Source organism: Myodes glareolus, chromosome 6 (assembly GCF_982192425.1).
Source record: "Myodes glareolus chromosome 6, mMyoGla1.1, whole genome shotgun sequence".
NCBI classification, from domain to species: domain Eukaryota; kingdom Metazoa; phylum Chordata; class Mammalia; order Rodentia; family Cricetidae; genus Myodes; species Myodes glareolus.
The window spans coordinates 15,777,180-15,786,293 of NC_142031.1; positions in this window are offsets into that span (position 1 = coordinate 15,777,180).

Below are 9,114 nucleotides of genomic sequence, written 5' to 3' on the forward strand. Positions count from 1 at the left end.
TCCTCCCCATCTCCCCTCCTTCCCCAGAAGGAAATGATTCTGGGCCGAAGCCAAGCAAAGGAGAGTCAGCTGTTTGTCTTAGTCCTAGCGCGTTTTGTATTCCCACCTTGTCGCTCTTAGCAGAAAGCATTAGAAGACAGCATGTGTGTGTGTGTGTACGCACAATCTCAGACGAACCTTCACAAAATCCCAACTTGTTGGCAAGGAAAGCATTCTGTTCCACTTGAAGTTTCATTTGAAATTCAAGTCCTCTGGGGGCTCTGGACCCTTATGGGGTCGTGGAGCTTTGAGTTCACCTCTCCTCTGCCTTTCTGGAACCAAACACAAGAGGATACATGGATTTAAGGAGCCAGTGATGGGAACCCAGCTGGGCACAGGATACTAGGGCAAAGCTGTGGCGCCCCAAAAGTGGCCTGCGCTGCCAACATACATAAATACATACGGTCTGAACTTGACATTGTATAATTTGGCCCAGAACAATATGTATTTTGAACTCATTTAGGTGAATGACTTTTGCATTCCGAGTGGCTGGGGGAGCCTTTATTGGGACACATTTGCTGTCTACAGAAGTATGCCTTTGTTTGAGAAGTGGCCTCGGAACACTTTGCTGAGCTGTCCCTTTGAATGAATGTCACCCTCTCATCGGTTTCAAAAGACCCAAGAATGCAGTCCCACAATCCTGCAGGAAGCAGACACTGGGGTGAAGGAGATGGCTCTTGTTTTTGCTGTTGGTTCTCAAACCTCTGTTTACATCTTTTTTTTTTTTTTAATGTAACCAACCCATAATTGGATTTTACTTGTCATGGTTCAGTCTGATTGCATTGTTGGAAGGACTATTTTTGAGCCTGTCCAAATAAACTCTGCAGAGTATTTCCACAAGGATGTAGTCCACGGAGCTGGGGCTGCTTTCCTCCGGACTAGTCTGAGACTCAAATGGTTTCCTGTTGCATGCTTTCTAATTGCATAAACGCACAGGGGTGGAAGGGAGAAAGTGGAAATTCTAAGTGCCGAAAAAAAAAATGTTAAATTTAGGATAATAAGCTCATCTGGAAGCCATCACCACTTCCTTCAAGTGTGCTGAGAGCGCCACTTCAACTCTGACACCAGTGGATGGTGTCAGGACACAGTGTGGTCCTGCACAGGCGCAGGGGAGAGGTCCTGTGTCCAGCAAGCAAAGCAGCTCTGTGTGGGATAGGACCGGAGGAAGAGCAGGAGGAAGAGGGCAGATGAGCAGGAACGGGGAGTCAGGGCTGGGCAGTAGACTGCAGCCCCCGACAGGCTTGACTGTCAAGCCCTGAGCCTAAGCTCCTGCTCCATCCCTCACCAGCCAGGCACCAGGGGGAGGTTCCTAGCCTCCAGACTTCAGTTTCTTCTGTAAATGAGATCAGGGGAAATTCCAGCCTGTAGTCTTTGAGGCTCAAATGGGCGTGCTATTAGTACAAGCTTATAAAAACACCATCTAGGGCAGGGCTTGGTGTTCCGTGGTGGAATGCTTGCACACTTGGTGTTCCGTGATGGAGTGCAAGGAGCACACGCAAGGAGCACACGCAAGGCCCCAGGTTCCATCCGTAGCACCTGGACAGGGGATGGTAGGGAGGACAGGTAGGTGGTCAGATTGTTTCAGGAAGGGTTGAAGTCTACATGTTCCCAGAGAGAGCAAATAGGGTGAGCAGTGTGAGCCATGCCAGGGTGGCCCGCTCAGTGGAAAATGCTTCATTCTCACCCTTCCCGCACACTCTGCTTCATTCTGGTACGTACTCACGAGACCACCGCGACTTCTGGCCTGAAATCCTACATAGTTTTTGGACTCAATGTTGAGCACATGGACTTGGTCAGTACCAGGCCAGGATGGGAAGGAGGAGAAAAGAATGGCAAAGATGCGGAGACCGTAAAACAGCTCCCAGCCTGGGTCGTTGGGTCGGAACTGTGACTGCCACTGCGCAGTCTAGGGTAGTAGGTTTTGATTATTTGATCCTTACTTTGTGGGTTCAGAGCCAGAAGCCCAAGCTGTGTGTGTTTGGGGGAGATGTCGAGAATTCTTGGAGGAGGTGGGATAAACGAGGCCCTTCAGTAGGGAAGAGACAGAGGGGAGAAAGCTCGACTTAGTGGCAATACCTTTAAGTACTCAGGACGGAGAGGCAGGTGAATCTCTGAGTTACAGGCCAGCCTGGGCTACGTAATGAGACCCTGTCTCTATAAAAAATTTGTCTTAAGAAGTGAGGAAAGGCAGGGGGAGAAAGTTCACTTTTATTGCCACCATTTTCTCTCGTGTCTCGCCAGTTTGAGCCAGCATTATACATGTTGATCAAAGCCTGAGATGATTATATGGTTAACATTGATTGAACATGTCATCCAGGCTAGTTACTGTTCTCACGTGTACCACACCTAGTTGCATAGCAAACCCGTGAGAGAATAGTGTTATCCTCTCTTCATGAATGAAGGCAGGTTTCGGGAGCTGAATGAACTTAAAAATCAGGTTGAGGGCAATAATGCAACAATGCCTTTGGCCTCAACCCCACAGCCCCGGCTCTTCAGCAGACTCTATGCTCCTCGGAAACACTAGAATGGGTTTGAGTGTGTTTAAACTTGATTTGACTTAAACCAGTTTAAACATGATTTGACACAATTAAGCCAGGTGAAATTGGTAATGGCCCATCTCATTGAAATGAAATTGGTAATAGTTCCCGTTTGAAATCAGCTAGGTTTCTGTTTGTTTTAAATGTCCATTTATTATTCAGAAATAGTTTTTTGTTTTGTTTTGGTTTTTCGAGACAGGGTTTCTCTGTGTAGCTTCGGAGCCTGTCCTGAAACTCACTCTGTAGACCAGACTGGCCTTAAACTCACAGAGATCCACCTGCCTCTGTCTCCTGAGTGCTGGGAGACTCCACTGCCCGACTACTTCTGGTTTTTGTTTGTTTGTTTGGTTGGTTGGTTGGTTGGTTTTGGTTTTTTTAGATTTGTTTTTATTTTATTATTTTGTGTGTGTGTGTGTGTATGAGTTTATGTGTCCAGGCTCATGCAGTGCCAACAAAGGGCAGTGAATTCCTCTGGAATTGGAGTTACAAGTGGCTGTGAGCTGCTGGGGACCAAACTTTGGGTCCTCTGCAAAAGCAGCCAGTGCTCTTAACTGCTGAGCCATCTCCCCAGCCATGCTTGTTTTTTTTTTTTTTTTTTTTTTTTTTTTTAATGTAGGTTCTGGGGAACTAACAACTGTCTGTAACTACGAGATCTAACACCCTCACACAGACATACATGCAGGCAAAAACACCTGCACATAAAATAAGTTATTTGCACATAATAATTTTTAAAAAAATGTTTTCCATCCCCATAACATGATTTAACATTTTACGTATTACAGGTGAAAAACATTATCCCAAGAACCCCACATACGTTCATCCCCAAGCCACTAGTTACAGATTAACAGGTGGTAATGCAAGATGGTCTTCTCAGCCAGTTCTTTCATGGGCGGGCTGCAGGTTCGATTACAAAGGAAGGACCGATCACTTTACTACTTACCTTGGAAGGTAATCTTATAAGGAATCTTTTAAAATTTATTTGTTTTTATTTTATGTGCTTGGTGTTTGGCCTGCATAGATGTCTGTGTAAGGGTGTCAGATCTTGGAGTTACAGACAGTTGTGAGCTGCCATGTGGATGCTGGGAGTTGAACGCAAGTCCTCTGGAAGAGCAATCAGTGCTCTTTAACTTCTGAGCCATCTCTCCAGCCCTCTTAGAGAAGGAATCTTAAAGGAATCACAAACCTAAACTTTTATACATGAAAAACATCAGACAGCTCTAGTTTCAATCTTTAGGGTGCATACCCACTCATCGATAGCTTTTTGTATCAGGAGATTGAGGGCAGAAATCGGTACAAGGAATTAATCATCATTTTTGATCACCAACCGATCCTCTCAAGGAAAGTAGGTAAGTTTATAATTATTGGGCTGCTTTCTTTTTTGATCCCTAGCCTCAAAGCTATTATCAAAACATCTTAATCTAACCTGAGGTCTTCGTTTCAGCTGTGATGCACTCTGAAACCTGTGAACACATCTCCCCACATCAAGATTAAAAGACTTTGAGCCAGCCTGGCTCCTGGGACTCAATTGTTTCCTTAATCATTAACCTGAACTTGTGATCTGTGCAGGTCCTCAGGTGAAACTCGTAGGTTCTAGCTGTGTGACAATTCCTTGTATATATTTTGAATCATCAAAGCTCTATTTAAACTAACATTATTATCAGTTAGATGGTAGTACAGCTTAAGGAATCATCTTCAAGATAATCTACAGGTAAAAATGCCCAGTAGAACAGGATGTTTCCATGAGATAAACACACTACATTACAGGCAGCGGGGGATTCCCACACCCATTCACACCGTGCCAGATACCAAAGAAAACCATGTGAAGGCACAGCAGACGCAAAAGACACTCTGGAGTCTGTGGTCTCGGATAGGCAAGGCGCCGAGACCTTGCCCTTCAAGGTCATCAGGGACTTTCCTCCTAGTCAGCTGACACCTCGAACTTCATTTGCCACTTGCTACTCCTCTGACACAGCCACCAGCAGCAGAGCCCATGCGTGCTGTTTCCCGTGCGTGACCCTCAGTGGATCTTTCATAGTGTTATCTATTCACAGGTGGTACACAAGTCTTTAGTCCCAGTACTTTGGAGGCAGAAGCAGGTGTTTGTCACGTCGAGGCCAACCTGGTCTACATAGAGAGCTCCAGGTCATCCAGGAGTGAGATCCACATAGTGAGATCCTGTCTAAAAATTGAAAACAAAATTATTTGTTTATTTTCAGTGCTGGAAAGAGGACTCAGAGGTTAAGAGCGTTGTCGCTCTTCCAGAGGACCTTGATTCAATTCCTAGTACCCACAAGGTGGCTCCCAACCGTCTATAACTCCAGGTTTACTAACTCCAATGGCCCCTTTTCAACTCCGTGTACACTACATATGTGTGGTGCACAGACATAGGCAAAACACCCACGCACAAACAGAACATTTTTTAGAAAGTGTTCTCATTTCATACATAGTTATACATCACCATATTTCCCTGTTTCCTGTCTTGTTTTCTTCCCTTGCCTGTCCTGCTGGATCTGCCCTTCTCAGTAGGTTCCCTTCCAACTTTCGTGGCTTATGGATGTATGTATGAATATATTTCTATGACCCACATTAAATATATTTTTATTGCTTTAATCATTTATACATGGGGGAGGGGGCTGAGCATATGAGTGCAGGTTCCTGAAGAGATGAAGCATCAAATTCCCCAGGAACTGGAGTTGCAGGTGTTTGGGAGTCTCCTGATGTGGGTGCTGGGAATCCAGGTTGGGTCCTCAGGAAGAGCAGTGTATACTCATTACCACTGAGTCACCCCTCCAGTCCTGACCCAATAATTTTTTTGTTTTGTTTTTTAGAGACAGGGTTTCTCTGTAGCTTTTGGAGCCTGTCCTGGAATTAGCTCTTGTAGACCAGGTTGTCCTCGAACTCACAGAGATCCGCTTGCCTCTGCCTCCTGAGTGCTGGAATTAAAGGTGTGCGCCGCCACCACTCGGCCTGACCCAATAATTTAAGTAGCGTTGCTTACTTGAATAAGCGCAACTTACCAGTGTCAACGCCACCGGAGAAGATGCCTCCCCCCCCCCCCCCAGCCTTTAACTGCCTGTGTCTCTCCATTGCATCTCAGGAAATCACTGAGGTTCCTAATTGCCAGATGAGGAAACTGAGGCTCAGCAAGTGCATCCCTGGAATAAGGCGGGGAAGCTTTGTGCTAACACACCTGGACTCCATCCAGAGAATCTGAGTCCGGCGCCTCTGCTGCACTGTATATACGAACCTCCCTAAAATAGCTTTCATTTTATGGAGCACGTGCTGTTCTCAGGAACTGTGCCCAGCGCTTTGCATCCATTTATCTCCTTCAATCCTGGCTCCTTCTCAGAATCTCACCTTAACCGCCACCTCTGCCTTGTGGTCTGGAAGCGGCTCACTAACTCTCCCCTCCCCCACCACCTTACTCACCCCGCTTAGTTCACACACAAGCATGAAATCCTCCCATCTGTTGGCTTTCTATGATATCCTCCTCTCCGTTCTTAGGTTTCTGGAATGTTGGGTCTTTATTGGCCTAGTCCATTGTTGGGTCCCCAATATATCATAGCTGCCTGGCACATAGAAGGCACACTAAATATTCGTTAAATGAATGAATGAATACTAGCAACATGTCTGGACTATATGCTCTTCCTAACTGCATTTGACAGGTTGAGAAACCTAGGCACAAGCATGGAACAGTTTGCATGGAGCCCCGGGGTCCATGGATGATGAAGAGCGTGGAGACAGATCACGCAGGGAGACACCGGCTCTTCTTGTCAGCTCAGTGATGACCGGGGTTCTGTGGATGTTTCCAGGCTGTGGGCCCAAGCAAGAAGGGCTTTTGGCTGCTTTCACTCTTCTTTCTCCAGGAGGCTGCAGAGGTTTGGACCCCCAAGGAGGCCAGGCTGACAGGATTAGAGGAAACAGCTGGCTCAAGCCCCGTGCCCTGCAGGAGGGATTTTACATTCCCCAAGGACCCTGGAGGGGGCAGCTCTTTGCAACCCAGTCACATTCCAGATCAGTCGTTTTCCCCGAGCCCAGATGTTTGCTAATGAGCTGGGGAGAGGGAGCCTTCAGCCCTCGGCTCCAGCTCTGGGCACCGCATTACCTCGGCCCCAAGAGACTGGCCCGGGGCCAGCAGGCTCTGGCCATGAGCCTGTGCCCCGTGCCAGGCAGGCCTGCCTGGGCAGCTGGAGCTGTGCTGCCAACCAGGTGTATCTCCTGGAGCTTGGAGACTCTGACTTGACAGGTTCTGCCTTTCCGGCTGGGGCCCCATAATCCTGGATCCCAGGGGTGCAGCATCCCAATAGGAGGGGCTTGGAGGCAGCCAAGAGTGTGGTGAGCACAGGATCATGACTGGGCATTCAAATGGAGCCTTTGTCAGTCACTACCGATGTGATCTTGGGAGGGAGGGGGTGGCTAATAACACTTTTGTCCTCACTAGTACAGTGGAGTAAGGGATCTGGTAAAGAGTAGATGAGACAGACAGGCAGACTGCTTAGCTGGGTATAAAACAGTAGCTGCTAAAAAGATTTTAAGTCCCTTTTCTAGGTCCCCTACCCACACTGTAGCTTCCTGTCCATCCCAGGTCTTTGCCAGGCAGATGTAATCAGCTGTGAACCCCATGTCCTTGGGTAGGGGTTGGGAGCTGCTCTGGAACTTACCTGTGTTTGAGGGGGTGCTGGGCTGCACTGCCAAGGGCACTGGCTGGGATTCCAGCCTTCTCTGCTGCTGCTGTGTGCGATTTGACGAGCAAATTACTCCGCAGCTAGCTTCCTGCAGTGTGGCAATAGGTTCTTTTCCTGTTTGCTTGCTTTTAAAATTACATTGATTTAGTTTTCTTTGTGTGAGTGTGTGTTCGTGAGCACACTCGAGCCACAGCGCAGCTGGGAAGGTCAAAGGACACTTGCGGGAGGGAGTTCCCTCCTCTCACGGCGGATCTTGGGGATCAAACTCAGGTTGTTAGACTAGGTGTCACTGAGCCCACTGAGCCATCTCACCAGCCCCTCTTTGTTTGAGACGACGGCGTTTCACACAGCTCAAGTTAGCACGGAGCCAGTTAAAGCTAGCCTTGAACTCCTGACCCTTTGGTTCCGACCTTTCCAAGGTGGGGATTACAAGCACGTGTCACCATGTCTGGTGGGAACGTCGGCATCCACTCCCATTCTGCCCAAGGTCCACACTGACACGGCTGGCAAGCTTTGGCAGTAAATGCCCTCCTATGGTCCAAGGCATCCAGACTGGTATCTGCAGTACACAGTCCTCCAAACCTTAGCCTCTTGCTGTGTAACTTAAGCTGTTTCTGGCCCTTTGCATGTAATAAATGGCGGTGGGGGGGGGGGATAACACTGACATGAAATGAAGAGCCCTGCCTTTGGGAGACTGATGGAGGACGTCCTAAAGAAAGACAGCATGACATCAGTATCCCAGGCTGCAAGATCGCACCTGGAAAAGGAAGACATGCATGCTACCTGTGGGTCTTGGGAAGGCTTTTCACCCCGGTAGATGAAGAAGGCACTGAGCCAGAGATGGAGGAAGGGAGGGAAGAACGTAGACTCAGAACAGCAGAAGAGCTGTTGATTTGGAGAACAGAGGGCCTGAGACAGCCGTGGCATTACCCCTAGGCCACTAGGAGGCCTCCTTGCCACCTCCAGCCTCATGCCTGGCAACTTGGAAACATCAGCTGAGCAGGGCTGAGTCCATCTGGGCAACTTAACTATAAGGCATGGATGACTGATACAGATGGACCCCCGACGTTCACCATCCTGCTCAGTGGTGCTCTGGGCTGTCACTACATTTGTCCTCTTCTTAGGGAGGCCTGGAACTGGCTGTTTAGTTGACCCTGGGTATTGGGTGGGCACTGCTGGACCCAGTCCTGGATAGAAGCCAAGGTTTCCTGTATGCTAGGCAAACACTCTGCCAACTGGGCTACAGCCCCAGTCCAGATAGATCCTCTTATTCTTTTGGAACAGGCTACACCAGTGCGATTCACCTTAGTGGATTTAGGTAGATAGCCCCTCCCTTAGGGAAACTGCACTGTCCCCTCTTCAAAAAGACAGAGAGTCGGGTTTTGGCCTCCCAGACCTTTCTCTGGATGCCCCAGCTAAGTTGTTTGGGGGCAACTGAAGGTCAAGGAGCAAGGAACACATCCCAGATGGGAACCCAACCTCCTGAGGGCAGACTGGGCACAGCTTCGGATAGGCTGCTGGTGCTGGAACCCCGATAGCCTGGAGTGCTACACTCAGCAAGTGTCCAAGGTTTCGTCCGCTATTGTCACTCCAAGGCCTGGCAAGACCCGACAGCCCAGAAAAGCCTGGCGGAAGGGAATCAAAGCCTGCGAAGCGGCCGAGCACCTGGCTCGTGCCCTTTCATCTCTGTCCCGGCCGTCGGGAGAGTGGGGCCCGCGGCCTGGGCGCCCCTGCTCGCGCGCGGAGGGAGCGGCTCTCACCCGCCCGCCCTGCCCGCGCGTCCCTCCCCTCGCCGCCGCTGCCCCCGCCCTCGCTCCCTATTTGGAGCTGAGACACCCTGACGTCGGAGGCGC